Genomic DNA, 22,789 nt, shown 5'->3' on the forward strand with positions numbered 1-22,789 from the left:
ACTCTCATCATCTCTTCTGTATGCACATATTGATGATATGTTGATGTTGATGTAGTGGAATTACATCCACGGTAAAGAGGCTTCCTATGTCCTTGCAGGCGTGCACCAGCCCGTTTCCAATTTTCTAAATGACTTGCACTCTAGTTAGCTGAATTTGAAATGGTCTCTTTATACACACACGTTGAACATAAAAAAAACTTGAATAGACATAAAAGGTATGAATTTTATTGGATCGATGAGTAATTCCACTCAGCATCAATTTGTGACAAAACTGAAAGAAATTAGCCTGTCATTTATCACTTAGTAACGCCCTTGTCATACTCATTGCAAATGCATCGGCCATCAGGTCAATTGCTTCTTTACATAGTCGTAGCCTTCTGGTGAATAAAGGGAATATGATACACTCTAAAAAAGGTATAGTCAAATATGACTGATATCTAGTCAAATCTGACTAGGCAAAAGGGTCAGCTGGGTGCAACTGATAATCAGTCATTTTGACTATATATTTCTAGTTATATTTATTTGACTAGATAATCAGTTAAAAAATCTTACTGGATTTCTAGTAATTTTCACTATTTTTGCAAGTCAGTTTTGACTATTTATATAGTTATCACACTTTCACTGATATTTCAGTCATTTCACCATTCATTTCTAGTCACTTTTCACTCTTTTTATCAGTCAGTATTGACAATCAAATATAGTCATTCCACTTTCACTGATATTCTCGTAGATTTTCACCATTCATAGTCACAGCATACACTTGCATTCTTTCATGCACCTCCTTGGCCTTTGGTGTTCGTGTCATCACAGTTCAATTATGCTGCAAGCAAACATCAAGTCAAATCATAACAAATTGCAATAGCAAACCATCTTACATTCAAGGCAACATGCAAATATACACTTTGCATTTGATTTAATAGTCTAATCACGAAACATTTTAATCAAAGTATTTTGAGAACATTTCATTTACATATATTACATGAGCGTCAATCCATGAAACAACATGAAATATTAAAAATTATCATTTTCAACTCCCTTAACCCTAAAAATACAGGGCTATTTTGACCCCCCCCCCCAGTCTTTTTAGGGTTAAACCTAATAGGCCGGGCTTGAGATCTTGGCTGTCGAAAAATTGGCACGCATGTCGCCCGTGACATTATCTACTATATTGTGTAGTTGCTTTTTCGAAAAATTCTATAATTTCATTAATTATGCATGGAATCAGACTTTTTGGTCCAAATCAATAAATGAAGGTCAAAAACAGTTATGATGTTTATTATAAACCTGCTTTTGGCTGGTACCATTGTAAAGCCAGATATTTTTTTCAGAGGAATTTTTTAGATTTGATTTCGTAACGTCATTTTGAGATATTAACATTTTTCTGCGCATTTGTGCAGATTCTTCCATTCGTTTTATACACATAAGGTCCGAATTCACAAAAGAGGTTTAAACCATGGGGTGGTTTAAACCTCCTTACGCGTATGCAAAATAAGTGTAAATAAGCGCACCAACCCATGCGCGCGCTTAAAGAAAACACATTATTGGAACGAATTCTGTGTGCGCGTACGCTTAAAAAACCTCTTTTGTGAATTCGGGCCATAGCGTTGGTCATTGCTGACATCGTATTCATGCAAAACAGAGTACAATGAAAGAAAACATATATTTATGAGATGAAAGTCATTGACAATCTAGTTGTATATGCTATGTACCTAACGCTAAGAAACCACACTTTTTTTTATATTCATTTATCAAATTCTACTTAGTGACCCTGTTTTTGAAAAACAATTTTTTTAAAATGGGAATGCGAGAAATCCCATTTGTGAAAAATTCTGTTATTCCTCTACATGTAGCCTGTTGTCATTGTTCAGACCATTTTCAAACAAAGAATTCTTGGACTGTTATTATGTAACAGTTTTTTGAATAGCCTGTACTAAGGTATGAATATCATATAATAATGTTTTTGTGATGTTTTTATCATTTAGATTACTTGTACATTATGAATTTCTTTCAAGTAACAGTATGATCTTCTTACCAGTTTCTATGTTAAATGATGAAAGTGGCACAAACAGGATTTTGCATCATCACACATAACATAGTATAACTATAACCATGTATAAAGATCATCTGGACAAATTATTTTGCGCTTACTTTTTAAAGGAATTTGATTGGTCCACATTTTTTGTCGCCTTGACATGTCGCCTTGCGACAAAAAAGGTCACTTGCCTCTGTAACATTGTCTGAACAAGGCTTTAAAGGTAGTAGCCCACATTTGCAAAATATGTCAAAACAAGCTGTATAGTTGGCATGGAGTTTGGATATGATTACAGTAAACATGTACAAAATAGCATTTCAATCTGCCTCTTACTTTGGTAAAAACATATGAAAATGTAACATGATGTTTCTTCAGATTACCTCTTGTTCAACAGTAACTCAAGAGTGCGAAGCTCAAGATCCAATCCAGGGACGACTCATAAAACAGCACGTTTGTCTTTCTTAATCGATATAAAATAGGAGGAATTCGATTTCTGACTTACATGACTTCTAGACTTCTTTAGAAATACGTTCAGGCACTTGAAATTGTCATTCGAAGGTGTCTTTGATGGGAAAAAAAGTGATGTCGCATTGTTGATTTGACAATTCGCAGAAAACTGCGCAGCACTACTATGAGCATACTATGAGGCGCCGTTTGTAAAACAATTATATAGATAAATTATATGTTATATAATCATATGAGCTCCGCGTTCAACAGTAATTTTGCACCATTCGTAAAAGCATCGGGACGACAGGTTTAGAAATTGATTCTAAAACCCTGGTTCTCTCTCTCTAGAATTGAATATCATTGAAAAAAGGCGACAGGTTAATTATGATACTTTGAACTTGTCTTTCAAAGTCATAAAGGACCTATTTCATCCCGCTTCGAGTTTTGTGGGTTTGCAAATATGGGCTACTACCTTTAACATTTCCTAGGACTCTATGATGAAAAATTAGAAATGTAAGCCCTAAGGGAAATGGTACTGGATGGGGTTGTGGTCTTGCAGTTGGGTTTTCCACCATCCATCTTATAAATGACTTTCTGCAGAAAGTCATAAGTGTTGGCTGCCTCCCAAGGATAATCTACCCAGAGAACGAAGATGACCTTGAAACAAAGGTCCACTCCTTGGATGAGGGACATTGCCTCCAATGCAACACCATCACAAATGACAAACACTTGCTCCGGCTTGAGGATGTCTCCAAGGGCGAGCACAAAATGGTTGCTTCTGCTTGCAGTTTTCGAGGTAGTCTGGAAGGTTTGTTCCTACCTGAAGAAAGAGAAAATTATGGTGCTCTATCACTTTTCAGATCACATTATTACAATTACGAATTCTTACATGAAGAAACAGTGGAGAGTGTTTGACAAATGCAATATGAAATGTTATTTATTTTTCTTTTCGTTTTGTACATGTCATCTCAAGACATGTGTAAATCAATGTTGTTAAAATAATTTGAAGGTATTAAAAGAAAACAAATTTCCATTCATTTGTATGTTGGCAATGAGGCATGGGACAAAGTATAGTAAAATCTCGATTAGAGGCGCATAATTGCTCTTTTTAAAGAGTTCCATAAAAACAAAGTGGGGGTAAATATTAATAATATCTGTCTTGGTAAAAACAGCGCAATATATCTTCAAAGTATATGAAGAGTTTGTTCGTAAAACGGGTTAGATCCACTTTTGTGACTTCAGAGAAAAACGCATTTGTTTGCCAGATTTTGTACAGGCTTCTATGGAAAAGTGAAATTAGGAAGTGCATTTCTTCATAAGTGCTCTGAAAATTTAGCTTAATACTTTTGTTCAAAAGACAGGCACAGTTGAACAATGTTCTTATATCAATAACTCAATTTTCATAAAAATTGGATCTAACCCCTTTTGCAAACTAATGGGGTGTTGCAAGAAGGTTGCAATCAATTGCAAATAATTGCTAATTTTGAAACAACCATGCTGATTGGCTCAGGGTCTGCCCTTTTAAGAAGACATGCATGAAGCAATGATTTTGATTGGCCAGTAACAATCAGTTGCAACTTGCAATCGATTGCAACTTTCTTGCAACACCCCATAAGTCTTCATATATAAATGAATTAGTATCAATAATCCCAGAAATATAAAGAGTGCAATCCTACAAGTCAGTTCACACCTCTGTTTGAGATTTTACGGAAGGGACATTTCCAACAACACAGCAAAAAATGCATATTTTGTCATCTTTTTTATTTCATGATTATGTCACGAAAAAGAACATGATATATGCTAGCTAAAGCAAACTGAAAATGAACCACAGAGAATGAACTGTTTAAGTGAAATAATTGATGCTCATCTGCCTCAGTAAATGAATAATAAGGACAATTTAAAGGTATAAAGGAATACATGTACTTGCGGTATAAACTAAATTTCACAGAACCTTAATAATTTAATGCATGATACACATTAGATGTGCTGGAAATAGTAGAACATTCGTCATATAACAATGATCCAAAAAATCATTTTGATATAGAACTAACACAGAAATGCATATATGGGACAGTGTTAATCTGACTTTTTGACGTTGGGTGATGTCAAAAAGTATCAAGCATGTTTTAACCTATGATTCTAAAAATATTCAGTGTGTTGAAATGTTTCCATACTACAGTGCAAATGTGAAGTACTCTTGGCTGAAAATCAGTCATAGGCCTATTAAACTTAAGCAAAATTTTCCACTATTGACCAGTACTCCATGTTACCTTTAAAATTGAAAAATTAACATGCTTAGACTATGTCCGAGGCTGAGTGATTTGCATTTCATTAAATTGATTTTCTTACTGGGCCGATGTCGATGAAGGCTTTGGACGCCTCTGCCCTGCTGCATCTCATGCTGCGCTTCCCCACCTTCTTCATTAATGGATTCACGATGTGTGAAGTGCAAGAAGTGCCATGGTCTCCACTTCTGCTGCAGGACACGCACTGGCAGAAGATGCTGCACAATTAGGAAGAAAACACATTGAATAAGATTAGGGAGAATTTCCCAAACCACATTAGGTGAATGACAACTTAAGAATTATCCCATGCCCCGTTTTATTTCACCAAGACCAATGGCCGAGGTGAAATAAAACGGAACATGGGATGATTCTGAATTCGGAGTGACCATAGTTTGGCATAGGGAATGACAAATGGTTTGCTAATTATCATAGTATGGAAATAAAGTACTTTATAAAATGATTTCATGATCCTTCACAAAATTTTGATTTGGAAGAAAATGAACTGGAATTAATTTTGAGTAGATGGACCACTGCCATATAACCAACAACTTCATGGTTTGGCATGATGACCTATCATTTCAAATTACAATTAGCTCATTTCTTTTCAAGACCCCCAATGATGTTTTGCAAACAAGCAACATTACCATTGAAATCTATATTGTAGTTTATAGAATATACTAAATTAATATTCTCTAATTGACCTTTCTCTTTGCTCCTCCTGGAAATCTCTCTTTCCCCATTCCAAATATCATTTCTCTATTTGCATCATTCCAACTTCAATGTTGTAAATGTTTCGTTATTCAATTAAAATGTTTTTTTTTTTTTTTATTTTATTCTTACGGAGATGAGGAACAGTCAAAGCTTCCTGCCATGTCGGGTTATTGAGGTCTGCATACAGTTCAGTACCAGGGGAGCTATTTTTGGCCACTCTGAGAACAGCTTATCTGCAACCTCTGGATAAAGAATCCTGAAGTCCTGCTGAATCTGGAATAAATGAAAAAATGTTACTAGTATAAATCTATTTTCAGTTTGAAAGGGAAAAAGCAATATGGGTAATTCCACAGAAAAGTGGACACTTTACCAAAACTTTAATCTTTGAATAGGCTACATGTAACATATATACATGTATCATTTCAAAGAGGAGCTTCTGGTTTCTAGGGAAAAACTTAAAAAAAAAAAAAAAAATCGGCCTCCATCTCTTGCAGTTGCACTAGAAGAGTGATCTTGCTAAAGTTAATGTTCAGATGTACTACATGTCGATGGGCAATATCAGGTGAAAACAGCTTAAAGAGATAGGTCAGTAGTGGGGCAGAACGCCCCATACATATCCCACATTTGCATATTATAAAAAACATCAAAACAATTGAAGAGTCTAGTCAGTGGATCTGGTGGATCTAACCACCTGGAAGTGGTATGCATGGTTAGAAGAGATTAGTAAAAAATGCTATTTAGTGGTTGTTAGGGCAAGTTAAAATGAAAAAAAAAATAAAATTGAATGTCATGTACAACCTTATGCCATGGTCACTACTCACACCTTTGTGAAAAGTCACCACGTGACGTATGAGCCAAGTATTAGAGACAAATCACATGAATTAAAGAAACCAAAACAAATTACAAGGCATTTAACGAGAGCATTTTTTTTTTAATGCCCCGAAATTCCTTTTGATGTCCTCAATCTAATGAGGATGGATTTTAATAGCTGAGAGATACGAAGTTTGGACATAGCTCACAGATACAGTACGGGCCGATTATACACAAACACACACACACACACACACACACGCACGTGCACACGGGCGGGCACACACACAGAGTACAGTACAATGCAAGGTCCACAAACACAGATAGATCAGCCTATTAAATAGCCTAATGTTTGGTCTAGCCTAGGCTAGGCTAGGCTTAAGTTAAGCCTAGTTGCCCGCTTTAGTCTGGATTAAGTTGGGCTTGGGCCGTACGGCGTAGCCTAGCCTGGGTTAGCCCGAGACTCCGACTCCGAGTCTGAGTGATAATAGGCCTACCAATACATGAATAATGGAGTTTAATTGGCGCTAGACGGCAGCCCGCTAGTGTAGTGCGTGCAGTTTCGCCCCGATTCAAAAATGTTTAGACCTCACATTCACACAAAAGGTACAGTGGGTCCTAAACAAAGACGCTTAACTAATAAGACACGAAAGTGCGCGCTAATCCTGTACAAAACAAATGGACAGCGCGCGGTCTTCAAGCGTATACGCACATCACCTGAGACGCGCTGCCTTGACGCTTGATAAACAACAGCAGCGGCTTCAGGGACAGCGCGTCTCAGGTGATGTGTGTCTTTGCCTGAGACGCGCTGTCTTTGCAGATGTTGTTGTTGTTTATCAAGCGTTTTTGATTGTGAGATCATGTTGTTGCCAAATTTTTACCTCCACGAAATAATCCTTATTACTCTAAAATCTCGTTCTTCAAAATAATCTCCTTAATCGAAAAAAAGCTACGACTATAATTTTTAAATCTTTTTAAGATAATAAAAATACCACTACCTTTGGAAATGAATGATGTTCCTAGGTGTACTGAGTTTGTACTTAGCTCTCTTTTGTATCGTCATGTAGGGTAGCCATTTTGTGTCCATTGTCATCGCGCGCCTTCTTATCTTATATCTCTATTATATTTTGGATCAAAAATTTGTCTTCCATTGATTGGTTAAAAGAGCTTCACGTGATTATAGGTATTTTGAACTATTTTAGAGTGTTGGTGTGTTTGACACTCCATGAAGTACTATTTGCAAAATGACGTCACTTTTATGACGACATTTTGCAAATAGTATATACTATTTGCAAAATGATGTCACAATCACCCTTCTTTACAATCAAGTGTACGTGGTCCGTCCACGTCCGGTCCCGAATTCTAGTGTTCAGGTTTGCAGCGGCCATACGAGCGCTTGCATACATGCGACGGGCAACTCTGGCGGTGCCACGGCTCCTACGTTTTTCAATTTCCGGTCTCTCGCACTGTTGCGTATTGCAGGCGCTGCGCTGCCGCCGCAGTGCGGCTAAGCCTAACTGCGACCAACCCCAACACGCAGTGTTGCAGTGTAACTGTGTACACGGAGCGTCCTGGGTTTAGGCTAAGCCTATAATGATTTTCAATTTTTATTCAAATTTTTGATCCAAAATATAAAACAAATATACTTTGCCTAGTTTCGAGTTTCTTGTTAAAACTATGGGCCTCGGTGACTCCAAACTAGTACTATTCACTTCGGGGCTGCGCCCCTCAGTGAATAGTACTAGTTTGGAGTCACCTCTGCCCATAGTTTTAACAAGAAACTCTCAAGGCCAAGTATATTTGTATACTATCTTTGGTCCTAAAGCTACGCACCATACAAAAAACATACACGCGCAATGCGACGCGTTCAAATCAGGGTACACACGCGATACATACACACAGTAAATTTCAATATCAAGATTTGCATGACTCAAATGCATAGGCATTCTGCGTAGCTTTAGGACCCCTTCATTTTTCAGAACAAAATTTGACACCGGCATTAATATTGACCTGAAAATAAGCGTTATTAACACTCTATCAACTTTGGAATATGTAGAATCAAGATATAAAAATGAAACTGCACAAGCCAATGATTTCCGTGATTTTTCTAGCTGCTGAAAACAAAGTGCGTAGCTTTCGGTCCCCCCATCAATTCATACAGTCAGTGTCACACTCCTGACATGTCAATATGCCATCATTCACGGTCACTTCCGACCACATGCAGGTGCAAAACTGCACTACACCGTAGACCTAATGCAGTTTCAACTTACCCTTGAAAATGTCTATCAACTCCTCCATCCCCCATTCCAGCAGTCTTTGCCTCACGAAATCATCCATCGCCGAACGAAAAATGAAACGGCTAAGCGCTAGCCCAAGCCCAGCTAGCTAGCTAGCAGCGCACACAGCTAGTGATCAACATAACTTTTACTCGAACCATCGCGCGGATCGGCCAATAAGCGACCGCGCTTGCTCCCAGTAAGCGCATCAAAGGAAACCCGTCAGACGTAACTATTGCACTTAGTTATTCATCGATGACAGATATTATAGTAGTGGAGCGGCACAGCCGAACAATTGTGCATTTTGTGATAAAAGCACCAAATTTCGTACACAGGTTGACAATCACATTCAGATTAAATTTAGATATTGGGCCATCGTAAATAGCGCCCTCAACGTCCATGGCAGCCATTTTTCAAAATGGCTGCCATAAATGCCATGTTTTCGTAAAATTTGCTAATTCTAGGAGAGAAAAGTAAATAAGATTTTGGTTACAAATGGGAAATTACATTCAAAATAAATCTAGATATCGAGCCATCGGAAATAGCGCCCTCAACGCCCATGGCAGCCATTTTTCAAAATGGCCGCCATAAATGTCATTTTTTTCCAAAATATTTGCTAACTTCAGAAGGGAAAGCCAGTAAGATTTTGCAAACAAGTGGGAAGTTACATTCAAAATGAATTTAAATATTTGGCCATTGTTAACTGCGCCCTCAACGTCCATGACATAAAATGGCTGTCTAATGTGCCACTTCTTCGATGATTTTGCAAATTTCTGAATGGAAAAGTTAATGAGATTTTGCCCATAAATGTTAATTACATTCAAAATAAATCTAGATATTTGGCCATCGGAAATTGCGCCCTCAACGGCCATGGTAGCCATTTTTTACAAAATGGCCGCCATAAATGCCATTTTTTGTTAAAAAATGCAAATTTCAGAAGGGAAAGCCATTTTTTTCTCTTTTGTGCAAACAAGCGGGAAATTACATCCAAAATAAATCCAGATATTGGGCAATTGAAAATTGCGCCCTCACTGGCTATGGCAGCCATTTTTTTTTTTTTTTAAATGGGCACCATAAATGCCACTTTTTCATTAAAAAAAAAGCTAATTTCAAAACGAAAAGTCAATGAAATTTTGGTTATAAATGGGAAATGACATTTAAAATAAATCTCGATATTGGGCCATCGGAAATTGCGCCCTCAACGGTCATGACAGCCATTTTTGAAAATGGCCGCCATAAATGGTATATTTTCGAAAAGATTTACAAAAATCAGAAGGGAAAGCCAACGAGATTTTGCAAACAGGTGGGAAATTACATTCAAAAGTAAACTGATTGGGCCATTGCAAATTGCCCCCTCAATGGCCATTCCAGCCATTTTTCAAAATGGCCACCATGAATGTCTTTTTTTTTCCGTAAAGTGTTGCAGACATCAATCAGAATTTCCACAAAGGTGGAAAATTACATTCAAACTGAATTTAATAATAGGCCATCCAAAAGTGCACCCTCAACAGCCATGGCAGCCAAGTTTCAAAACAGCTGCCATGGATGCCCCCCCCCCCCCCCCACACTGTTTTTTTTTTTTTTTTTTTTTGCAAAAATTTGCTGATGACAGAAGGAAAAGTCAATAAAACTTTGCAAACAAGTTGAAAATTTTGCTCAAAAATAAATTTAAGTATAAGGTCTTCTTAGAAGGCGCCCTCAAGGGCCATGCTGACCGCCATGGATGTCTGCTTCTTTTTTCTTTTCTTTTTTTCTTTTTTTCGAAAGATTTGCTAATTTCAGAGAGAAAATCAATGAAATTTGTACATATGTTGAAAAACATATTCAAAAGAAAATAATATATGAGGCCATTACAAATGGCACCATCAACGACCATGGTAGCCATTTTCTAAATGGCCACTATACATGTAGATGCTATTTATTTCTTGAAAATATGATAATGCCAGAAGAAGACAATACTATTTCTTGTGCAAATTGAGAAAAGACATTCAAATGAATTCAAGTTTGAATTTGAATTTGAAGTGAAGATATTGAGCCACCATTTAAACATCATCCCCAACGGCTATGGCAGCTCTTTGTCAAAATGGCTTCCACACACTCCTTTTTTTTTTATTTGCTTATTCCAGAAGGAGAAAGCAATAGAATACTACTAAACAGCCATTATATCTAATGCAATCTGGTGTTCAGAGAAATTTCAATTTAAAAAAAAAAGGTTTCATTGATGGGTTAGTTCTAAATTCATTTTTTCAGTTTAGTTTTAATTGCAGTATTTCGCGTGTGACGGCTAACAGTATGGATATCACATGTATGTGTTTTTATGGAAGCATAGCATAAAGTAAGTTAACTTTTTTCGTAAAATGAAAGGCCACTTTTTCGTATCCGTCTTAAGAATATTTAGGAAGTTACATTTTAGAATAGATACACGTCACATAGTCCCATGTATCCAATGATATGGTGTTACTGTCAAAGTTAATACATGGCGCCATTATCCCTGGATATTCATATTACTCTTTTTCGGAAATTTTTCATGTTTGCTACCTAAAAATTCTCTATGCATTCATCATTGGTGAGATATAATAAGCATTTTGTTTGTTTATTTTAGTTGTTCAAATGATTTCTTTAACACCATATTTCAGATTACATAATGTCCCTGTGAGTATTCTACTGTCTTCTCCTTCTGAAGTTAAAAAATTTTCAAAATATAAAAAAGAAAAAGAAGAGTGTATTGTAGCCATTTTGACAAATAGCTGAAATAGCCATTGAGAACACAGTTTATGATGGCTCAATGTTTAAACTTCTTTGTATGTAATTTTCAACTTGCGCAAAAAATGTTTATTGTCTTCTTCCGGCATTAAGACATCTTCATAAAAGAAAAATGGCATCTATGACAGCCATTTTGGAAAATGGCTGGAATTATCATTATTAGCAATTTTTTTCTTCTTGAAAATTTGCGAAGGAACAATTTCTAGAGTTAATGCAACCTAAATAATAAGTTTGAATTTAAACATGATTTTCAATTTATGTACACATTTGTTGTCTTTTCTTTCTGAAATTACCATTTTTTAAAACAAAATGATTATGACAATGGCAGCCATTTTGGAATATGGCGGCAATGGCCATTGAGGGCAGTATTATAATAATCTGATACAAATATTTATTATAATAATCTAATACAAGTATTTATTTCAAACATAGTTTTTATATTGGGTGCAAAATCTTATTGACTTTTCCTTTTGTGAAATCAGGAAATAGAAAATAATGGAATCCATGGTGGCCATTTTGAAAAATGGCTGCAATGGCCATGGAGGGCGCTATTTACAATAATGTAATACATAGGCGCAAGATATATTTCAAACGAAATTTTTAAATTGAGTGCAAGATCTTATTGACTTTTCCTTGTGGAATTAGTAAATTCAGAGAAAAAGGTGGTATTTATGGCAGCCAATTTTAAACATGGCCGCCATTGGCATTGAGGGCGCAATTTGTGATGGCCCAACATCTAAATTTATTTTGAATTTTATTTCCCACTCGTTTGCAAAATCTTGTTGATTTCCCCTTGTGAAATTTTTAATTTTTTGCAAAAAATTACATTTATGGCGACCATTGGCAAAATTGCATTCATGGCGCTTGAAATTTGTAAAATCTTACGAAAACTGGCATTTATGGCGGCCATTTTGAGAAAAATGGCTGCCATGGCCGTTGGGGGCGCAATTTGCGATGGCCCAATATCTAAATTTATTTTGAATGTTATTTCCCACTCATTTGCAAAATCTTATTGATTTTCCCTTTTGAAATTTGTAAAATTTTACGAAAACTGGCATTTATGGCGGCCATTTTGAAAATCCCTGTCATGGCCGTTGAGGGCTCAATTTGCGATGGCCCAATATCTAAATTTATTTTGAATGTTATTCCCCACTCGTTTGCAAAATCTTATTGATTTTCCCTTCTGAAATTTGTAAAATATTACGAAAACTGGCATTTATGGCGGCCATTTTAAAAATCCCTGTCATGGCCGTTGAGGGCGCAATTTGCGATGGCCCAATATCTGAATTTATTTCGAATGCTATTTCCGACACATTTGCAAAATCTTATTGATTTTCCCTTCTGAAATTTGTAAAATTTTACGAAAACTGGCATTTATGGCGGCCATTTTAAAAATCCCTGTCATGGCCGTTGAGGGCGCAATTTGCGATGGCCCAATATCTGAATTTATTTCGAATGCTATTTCCGACACATTTGCAAAATCTTATTGATTTTCCCTTCTGAAATTTGTAAAATTTTTCGAAAACTGGCATTTATGGCGGCCATTTTAAAACTCCCTGTCATGGCCGTTGAGGGCGCAATTCGCGATGGCCCAATATCTGAATTTATTTTGAATGCCATTTCCGACACGTTTACAAAATCTTATTGATTTTCCCTCCTGAAATGTGTAAATTTTTACGAAAAAAAGGCATTTATGGCGGCCATTTTGAAAAAATGGCTGCTATGGCCGTTGAGGGCGCTATTTACGATGGCCCAATATCTGAACTTATTTTGCATGTTATTTCCCACTCGTTTACAAAATCTTACTGATTTTCCCTTCTGAAATTTTTTATTTTTTGCTAAAAATGGCATTTATGGCGGCCATTTTGAAAATGGCTGCCATGGCCGATGAGGGCGCAATTTGCTGTGGCCCAATATTTAAATCTATTTTAAATGTTATTTCCCACTCGTTTGCAAAATCTTATTGATCTTTCCTTCTGAAATTTGTAAATTTTTACGAAAAATGGCATTTATGGCGGCCATTTTGAAAAATGGCTGCCATGGCCACTGAGGGCGCTATTTACGATGGCCCAATATCTGAATTTATTTCAAATGTCATTGTCAACATGTGTGCAAAATTTGGTGCTTTTATCATAAAATGCACAATTCCTCTAATTTTTCAAGCTATGCCGCTCCACTATAGTAAAAGGGAGCAAAGTAACTGATAATTGACTGATTTTCAAGTCAATTTTACTTGACTGGGAAATCTAGTTATTTATTTGACTAGACTGTTTTTAGAGTGTAGGGGGCATTCACTGAAGAAAAGTATTATATATATATATATATATATATATATATATATGTCACGATGTAGGAATGTCACAATAGAGGAAGACAATAAATGGTAATCGCCTTGATTTTAATTCAAAAGCATTTCCATCCCTGACGAAGGGGAGGCCCCCGAAAATCGGATTTTAAATTAAAATCAAGGTAATTGGCATTTAATGCATTCCTCATATTGTGACATTATTATTACTTTTTCTAGTAATGCCAATACATAGAGCAAATACAATACATATATACTTAATCATATATAATGTATATACATGCATACATATAAAAATAAATATATGCTCCCATCATCTATACACGCTCATCCACGCACAGACACCTTTATAATTCATGGACTGCAATAACATTATCAATGCAGATCAATGCTTCTTGTCGTGTCCAGCCAAGGCCCATGCCCAAATTGGATTCAAACTCGTTATCAAGGCCAGTGGGACAATAACAAATAATCAAAAGTCATTATGTCTCTACATTTATCTTGATAATTATCTTCCGGCATCAGGCACCTGTTCCAAATAGCAAGTCGCCGTGTGCAGTGACATGTGAGACGGGGTACATGTGTATTTAGAAATCTATTTTGACGATTTTCTTTCATTTTGCGTTTTGTATACGACATCAAGAGACGTGTACACATTCCTGTATATCACTTCTGCCTCAACATCAACGATGGTAAGTCATCGCTTTCTTGTTTTCGTCCTTGAGAATGCTATCCAAGCAGACTTTTGGTTATTTTCTGGAACGAAGCTTATCTTATCATCCTGAATGGTAAAAGTGTAAAACTGCGAGAGCCATGCTCAATGATTGTATATCTCTGTGCGTCAGAGGAAGATGATGAAGATTTTTTTTTTTTCTATTGGATCGTCTTTATTTTCTGATGTGTTATATCATTTTTTAACTTGAAATTGATTCATATATCAGTCCTGGATTGATGTCTGAAATTTTCTGAAGGGTCCCATGTTTAATAAAACACAGTGTGCGGACACAATTTATGATTGCCAAGATATACTTTATTCTTTCCACCACAATGTTGTATTATAATGACTCATGTCCATACACAATGTGCATTATACATAAACATTATGTATAATTATTATCTTTTTTATATGAAAATTAATCCACACTTTTTCATTAGCATTAACAATAATAAAACAACAAAACTGCACATATGCACTTGCACCCGAACTCACCTTTGAAATGGTGCATTTTGCAGCTACCCTACTCGGTTATACAATTTGATATGTATTAAATATGTTTTTCCAGAGGCCGGCATCAAACTCAAGCTTCAGCTTAAGATGACGGTCTGCACTTTGTATGTATAAACATTCGATTGAATAAGAAATGATTTTCCAATATTTTTTGGTATGATTCTATTCACCTATACAATATGTCATTATTGACACATTATATGACTATGTGTATATTCATTTCGTGTTGGAATTAATGTGATTAGCATTGGAAAATTTTTTGTTACGTTGGAAAGTGCAGAAATAAATCAAATCAAATCAAATCAAATCATAATACTCTTGCGGAATCTATTCCTTTTCTGAATAAAATAATAATAAAATAATATAAATAATAAATAATAATAATAAAATGGTTTATGTTGTTACCGTGTTTGTCTGGAGGCATTACGTCTCTGTCACTGTTGACATTGTCTATAACACCGTGATGCCGTAAATAGAGCTGGCAGATATTCATGACTTTGAATTACATGTATATACTGATGGCGAGATTTTCTCTAGCCTTTATAGTATATTTTGATTATCTTCAGTCACGACTGTCTGCAACATTGTCTTTTTATTTTCTTTCCCCCAGCGGATCATCCTAACATTCGTTCTGTTGTTTGTGTTTGCCATGATGGGTAATTATGGTCACTACTCTTACGCTTATGTTAATCACAATTCCTTAATTGTAGGTAAAAATACCCCTGAAGCATAGGAAATGTTAACGTAACTTTCTCTTTTTTATACCCACGGGTGTAGTGGAACAAACTACATGATAACTTCATTTTGTATTCCCTTAACTCTGGATTTATTATTCAGATACAATGTGCTGAAAACGGTACAAGTTTCAAAGGTGCATTTCATAAAGAGTCTGATACCCACGAGTCATACAGCCAACGAAGTCGCCGCTAAGTAGATAAGGCCCATAAGGTAAACAAGGCCCACGGGTTTGACAGTGGGCCAAAATGGCCCACAAGTCCGACACTAGGGAAGCAAGGCCGACGATTTCTACAGTCATTAAATCATGGGGCTTGATATACGCAGTGTCAGTTTTGTGGGCTTCTTTTGCCTACTGTCGTTCTCATTGGCCATGTTTTTTCCTAGTGTCAGACTCATGGGATTTTTTCCCTTGTGTCAGATTTGTAGGCAATATTTGGCAATTAAAATACTAATGGGCCTTGATTGTTTCGTGTCGAAACTATGCCGGAACTATGACTCGTTGGCTGTATGACTCATGGAACTTTTTTTCAATGTCGAACTCGGGAATGGGCTGTATAATTCGTGGGTGCCGAACTCCTTGAATGAACCTATTTCAATAACACATTACAGAGGAGCTAGCTGGAGAAATGTGATTTTTCATTTAAGGGAGAGAGAGAGAGAGAGAGAGAGAGGGGGGGGGGGGGGGAGGAAAAAAGTTTCCCCATCAAGTACCCTCAATATGCCGAACAGTCAACAGGCGTATTGTCAGAGACGCCAAGTTCGTTATCAACAATCTCCGTGTCATCCTATATACACACCTTGTCGTACGTGGCGCTGTCTCGAATGACCTAATATAAATGATAATTTTCTAATCATCAGATGAAGGGATATTATCCAATACACAGCTTTACAGCTGTACTGAATCACAAGACATCCCGAGAAACTTTCTTAATCATCTTTTCTTTTTTTAATTTCTAACAAACAGAAGCACACACTAACATGCCGTCTTTGTGGGTGTTTGTGTTTAGTATTTTTATATTCTTTCTGCATGACATTCTAATGTCTTTCCCTTTTTGATTTACTTTAGTCTCTAATTAAGAGAGACTAAGTGTTGTTGTTGTTGTTTTTTTTTTTTTGGTCGATTGCTTGAGTTGTCCACGATAAACAAACACTGCTTTGAAGTGGTTCTTCTAATGACATACATACTAATGATGCAGAATGTCTGGTTTGAAACTTTGTTTACATGCTGTAATTTATTGATTGACTTTAATCTAACAGTCAAGCAGAATGTCAGGTAAAAAGATTGCTTACACAGGCTCATATTATGTAATTTGGAAATAAAAGAGGAGACCAATTTATTTCATTTAATTCAATTCAGTTTAATTCAATTCATTAAACCGTACAGAATCGTGACATTACACAAGTTACAAGTTGCGGTGAAACGTACATTATCGTATTTTAATAATAATAATAATAAAAAAAATGGATTCATTGTCTGACAAATTTTGTAAAGTGCCACTCACACCATGTCCATTTGAATCTATTATAAGAAAGTAGTATCTTAAAACCATTGAAAATGCAGAGTTTTTAGAGTCTGTTTGTTTCTTCTATGTGACAAATTAATAGCTGCGATGCCCCGGAATTATTGAAAATATTAAATAAACCATAAAAATGACATGCAGTGTGCTGAAGACAAACAATTGTTTCATATAACAATGATGTTGATGACTGGTGATGAGACAGAAAACACAAACACACAAATGGAGAGATTAAGAGAGCAGGGGAAAAAAGAAAATTGGGCCGTGACGCGAGAAAAGGGACCTTAGGGCATTAAATACCGAAAATGAGTTTTCACCTCCACATTGTACAATGAACTCTGACGTATTTAGATATGCAAACCATTTTCTGAAATTCCAGTCCTAAATGACCCCATTACGACATTCAAATAAGCTTGTTTTGTCCAAATCCTGTCACTTTTTGATGCGTCTATGCATGTGCGCGCAGTTAGCTAGTTGATCTTTTTTTTTTTTTTTTTTTTTGGCGCGTATTGCTTGGTCAAACTTCCGCGCCGTTTTCTGGCGTTTGCGCGCAGCAGCGCTGAGGGCCCTTTTCTCACGCCACGGCCCAAATACAATGCAAGAAGATGTATGTATAGCGAAATGGAAGAAGGGGAAGAGGAGGAATGAGAAGCAAAATTAGGACAAAAAGGAGGAGAAGAAGAGAGGCAAAAGAGAAGAGTGAAAGAGGAAAAGGAAGGAGAGGTTAGCATTACGGAATAGGTGAAACTGCAGCTGGAGATAAACTGCGAATGCATTGGAATGGGCTGGAGCCTCGCGCTGGGACGATAATGGAGACAACATCCTCTTGTACGTATGCTCCATATTAATACAAACAGGAAATGATCCGACTGAGGCAGATTTCCATTTTCAGTTTTCCTGTTTACCAGCAACAGCAGATAAATATTAAAGGATATAGACGGTTTCAAGAAGCGAATGAGTGATTAAAAAATGCAATCGTGAGTTGTGTCAGCTGTAGGGTTGGACCTACTACTAATCGACCGCCTAATGTTTATTTGCTTGATAAGAATATTTAACACTGAAATTCACGTAAAAAACTTGACCTACGTGATTGAGAAAATCCAGCTCTATCAAATGCCGTTGTTCCCTTTTCGATTCGAAGTTTCAGTGCAAAAATATCGCCGACGAACTTGCGTGGCCTCGTTTCAGCTCCCTGCGGTAAATCGCGTTTTTAGGATCGACCGCTGATTTTGCATTGACAATGCACGTAAACCGAGTTGTATTGAACACCGTGTTGTACGAAGCTTTTTAGAAGCCTTTTAGAAACTTCCATAGACATTACATTGTGCTGTCATTACGATTCGGTGAAAATATTCATTCGAAATTTTGTCCTTGATTAAAACCATTAATGAACAGTGAATTATCGCGTTTTCCCACACCATCCTAATCTACATTCAAAGCCAATCCATTTTTATGTGCTTTGCGCGCAGAGAAGTGCGTACTAAGTGTTCAGTGCGCGAATTATACGCGGTCGGTTTCAATAAGGGTGGTCGACATGTAGTAGGGCTACTATACAAGGGCCTGAATGGAACATGGCAAGAACATAGAAATGTCCATCATGAACTCTTGGTCAATCATCATATGACAATAAGGTGGGCCTAAGGAAATTGTAGAGAAAGAACGGTTGTATTTGAGGTATCAAAAAACGATACATGTATCTGAACAAGAGAAAAGACAACGAGTAAGTAACGGATTGGTGGCACAATTCGAAAAGTGTATACCGCTCTGTCCAAAGCGACAAAGCAAAAAAATATGAACTAGAATTAGTAAGTTAAAGATTACGTTCGGAGAATATGATTATGAGCTATTCTGCGAAATTCGTCTCATCGAATAATTCTTGATTGCATCAAGCAATGGACCCCGTGGAAGACCAGCAGCACTACCTGATAGTGCATCTGAATATTGACTGTTCAGCCATCTTGTCTTGTGCAGATAAAAAGAAAAAGATGTGTTCACTATATACGTGTAATGCAAATTAGCTCAACGTAAATTGAACGCACTGTTTTGTTTTGTTTTGTTTTGTTTTTTGCAGATTTTGGACCTAAATAGTCTTTGTGTACAGGTCAATGAGATAATTGGGCGGCGCGGCGTTTACGAAGAAGATCATCACCTGTCTCTTTTAAGTATATTATCATTGCAACCATCATCATTGTCTTCTTGCAACTCGTTCATTTTTCTAAACAACACAAATCTATGTTCGCATTATTGGTTTAGCTTTCGATGAAAGCTATTATTTTGCTTGTTTGTTTTGTACTCTGCGAAGTCAAGTACTAATAACTTGAATTTGAAAAGGCATCTAACTTGATTTGGCAGTCTGGTCGGAATGCTACCTAGAGAGAGAGAGAGAGAGAGAAGTTAGTACTATTGCACACAATAATCATATAGGGGCAGATTGACTCTACAAAGCAATACCAACCACTGTCAATCTTCTTCAGAGCTCTCTGAAAGCGATGATAATGAGAAAGTATGTAAAAGAAGTACACATTTTGTGTTCATTGTTACAGCTTCAATTCAATTTGTTCTGAACTAACACTACAACCAAACCAAACCAAATCAAACAATGGAACACGACAGTGATTATGATCTAGTTTGTTCTTTGAGAAGCAAAAGGACGTACATGTCGGTTCGGAAGTAATAGCCCCCCTTGCCATTATCCCTTGCTAATGATCGAAGTGCTGACATCGTTTGCTGCCACACCGCCTCGGGAGCTTCCTTCCTATGATGGGCTGCGTTTGTCAAGAAGTCCAGGAGTTTAGGGCCTTCCTCCGATTGTTCGTTGAAACAGGAAGTGACGTCGAGTGTTGTCGATAATCGATACTTAACCGTTCCCAGATTTTCGGAGACAGCAAATTTCTCGATTTTTTCAAGGTTTCGTTCGCCGGGCCAAATAGTTCTTTTCCTCCACTCGAGCAATTCCAGGAACCTCCTTTGATCACTGTCATCTGTGAGAGGGCATTACATCGTAAACGAGATTAGACGAATTGCCTAACAGTCTGTTTTTTTAAAAACGAATAGAGAGTTATGCGACTGTAGTTCTTTTTTCCCCTAATCATGCTGCTTTCCAATTATCTATGTTTAACATTACTCCATTAATTCATAAAAAGTCCATGAATTCATTTCTTTATTTATTATTTAGTATAATTTGTATTTGGAGTTTCATTTCAATAAATCCATCTTCTTTATAAGAAAACTGTACTGACATTTTCTAATTGTCTGATAATTCTAATCTACATTTTTTTGATGCCTACTACTGGAAAGAGAGGATTGTAAAACCCAGGATAAGCCTGTAATGATTTTTTGAACAAAATGAAAACGAGCAAGCCATGGAACGATCCACACAATTTGGCCTACGTCACAGGTGCTCTTGGTGCACAACTCCAACATTAGCAAGACGAACTACATAATGCCAATTTACTGATGAAATCTCACACGAAGTACTGCAAAAGCTGTTATTTAGTATAATTGAAATATGGAGCTATAATAAACATGTTAAACAATATCTATTAATCTTTAAAAGAAATCTCTTTAACAGCTTTTTATTTAGATAAAACTTGTGGGGAAGTTCCAGATAAAAAATATGCAAAATGAAATTGGCATCGTTATCCGAAAGTGCTGCCCACAGAAGACTGTGTGTAAGTAACGTTACGCATTGATGATCATGATCGAGCGATGGTTTTCGCCAGTTCAAACTATCTAACGTAGATGAGGGCTGAGTGAATCTAAATCCGAATGTAGATAGACTCTCTTCAACGGCACGCACGATTTACGCTTAGTAGGATGAAAACGGTACCCAGTACACATAGACTCTGAAATACTAGAACTAGGAGTAGGACTAGGACTACTGAGCAGTCAAGGAGTAGGTTCTACGTGGCAGTCCAAGTTTTGATGAGTAGGCCCTACACCCACTCACCGTCGACATTGCAGCTGTAGGCCCTATGTGCACAGCGCTAATAAGGCACAGCGTAACGTTACATACCCCTGCTGCCAGAACTTGAAGAAAGTCCAGACGAAAGTCCAGACTCCAGATCTAGATCTGGACCCTTGTCCTGCAGGCACTGTTGTTCCTGTGCTGGATTTTTCAGGTAAGGTATCTGCTTTATAGATTTCCGATGTTTTGTAGTCGAGATAAATCTCATAGTGGTGTTATTTACACCAAGGACTAATGTTAGATCTAACAGATTGTTTCAGTAGGCCTACTAGGACCCATATCTCAGAAGAGTGGCCTGACCACGTATTCTAACACAGTGTCACCGCTTCGCGATCCCAGCGCTGTGTAGGTATAGTGCTAGCGTACTTCCGTATCCATGTAGATATTTCAAAATTCACCTTGCCAAATGGCACCAAACTCACAGGAAATACTTTATGATTCATATCCAACAGCTCACGTTAATTGGAAACAAATCACATGTCGGGGAAGCGTAAGTGTAGATGTCGACTTTCCTGTCGGCGTCGCTAAAAATAATCTGCTCTACGACTAACATGAGTGATTGCGGCCAGGCCCTATACCTACCTGCTGCGCACGCACAGACTATATCATGAGACAAATCTTTCAAGTAATCGGGGGCAATAAATAAATTTACAAATTATTTGTGGTAAGTTGAATGAAAAATGTAGTTCCTACATCACACAAGTCGCAAAAATCATTACACTTTTGAGTTTAGTTCTCACGTAAATTCCCCGTTCGCACAGTACTAGTCGGCTAACTTCAGTTCTAGATTGTGCATCTTGCGTTCGCCAAGATCTCTCGCGAAGAGTTTTTTTTTTTTTTTTTAATTTGAGTGACGACTTGAAAGTCGACGTCAATATTGATACTTCTCGATTACTGATTTCGTTCAAATATAAGAGAATACTTTGAAATATGCTATGAAGTATATCCTGTAATTTTGGTGCGATTTGGTTCAGTGAAATTTGAGATATCTACATGGATAGAACAGTACACAAGCGCCGCCTGCTAGCTAAATTAGGCCTAAGCGTCGTCTACTACTTGATACGAATTAATGCACGCGTATGCGAGTGCTTTAATTGTAATCAGTAATAGTGAGAGCACCTGTGACATCATAACATCCGGGCTCGTCAGCTCATTAGAATAATTATCACCTAAAAAGTTCCATTTTTAACATTTAATTACGGACTTAATCGTAATGAAATTTTGATTATGTTTGCACCGCTGGGTCTTTTAGAATTAAAAGAACAACATATAAAAAAATAAAAAACCGGTACAATGCCCTTTTAAACAAGGAAGGCTCGACAGAATATAATGACTTTAATTTGCGGCTGAAAAGAGAATCCAAATAAAAACTAACACAAAACACTTTTGGGGGAAATCATAGATACCTGAATAGACACGAGTGTAGCTTTAATACCCAAATTATCATGATTATACGACATAGGTGTGATAGCCATATTTGAAAGCTGATAAAGCGAATAAGTAAAGTTCAGTCATGTGTATACTGAATAATTATAAAGCCTCTCTCCGCACATTTTGTCCCCAGTTAAATGATTAGTGAGAAACATCAAAAAAGCCTTTGAAGACAACGATTAATGGCACCAAACGTCGCATAGACAGAGTAAGAAAATCACTTGGAGGAACTACGTTCAAAGTATAACAGTGAGACAGCAGTCAAATTAACTTTAGGAT

The 22,789-nt window shown here is 36.9% G+C and overlaps 1 pseudogene; it reads right to left on the reverse strand.

The window, feature by feature from the left end:
• Positions 1-881: 881 nt before the first annotated feature.
• On the reverse strand, positions 882-8,622 carry LOC140240265 (uncharacterized; annotated as a pseudogene).
• Positions 8,623-22,789: the final 14,167 nt, after the last annotated feature.

Source organism: Diadema setosum, chromosome 16 (assembly GCF_964275005.1).
Source record: "Diadema setosum chromosome 16, eeDiaSeto1, whole genome shotgun sequence".
NCBI classification, from domain to species: domain Eukaryota; kingdom Metazoa; phylum Echinodermata; class Echinoidea; order Diadematoida; family Diadematidae; genus Diadema; species Diadema setosum.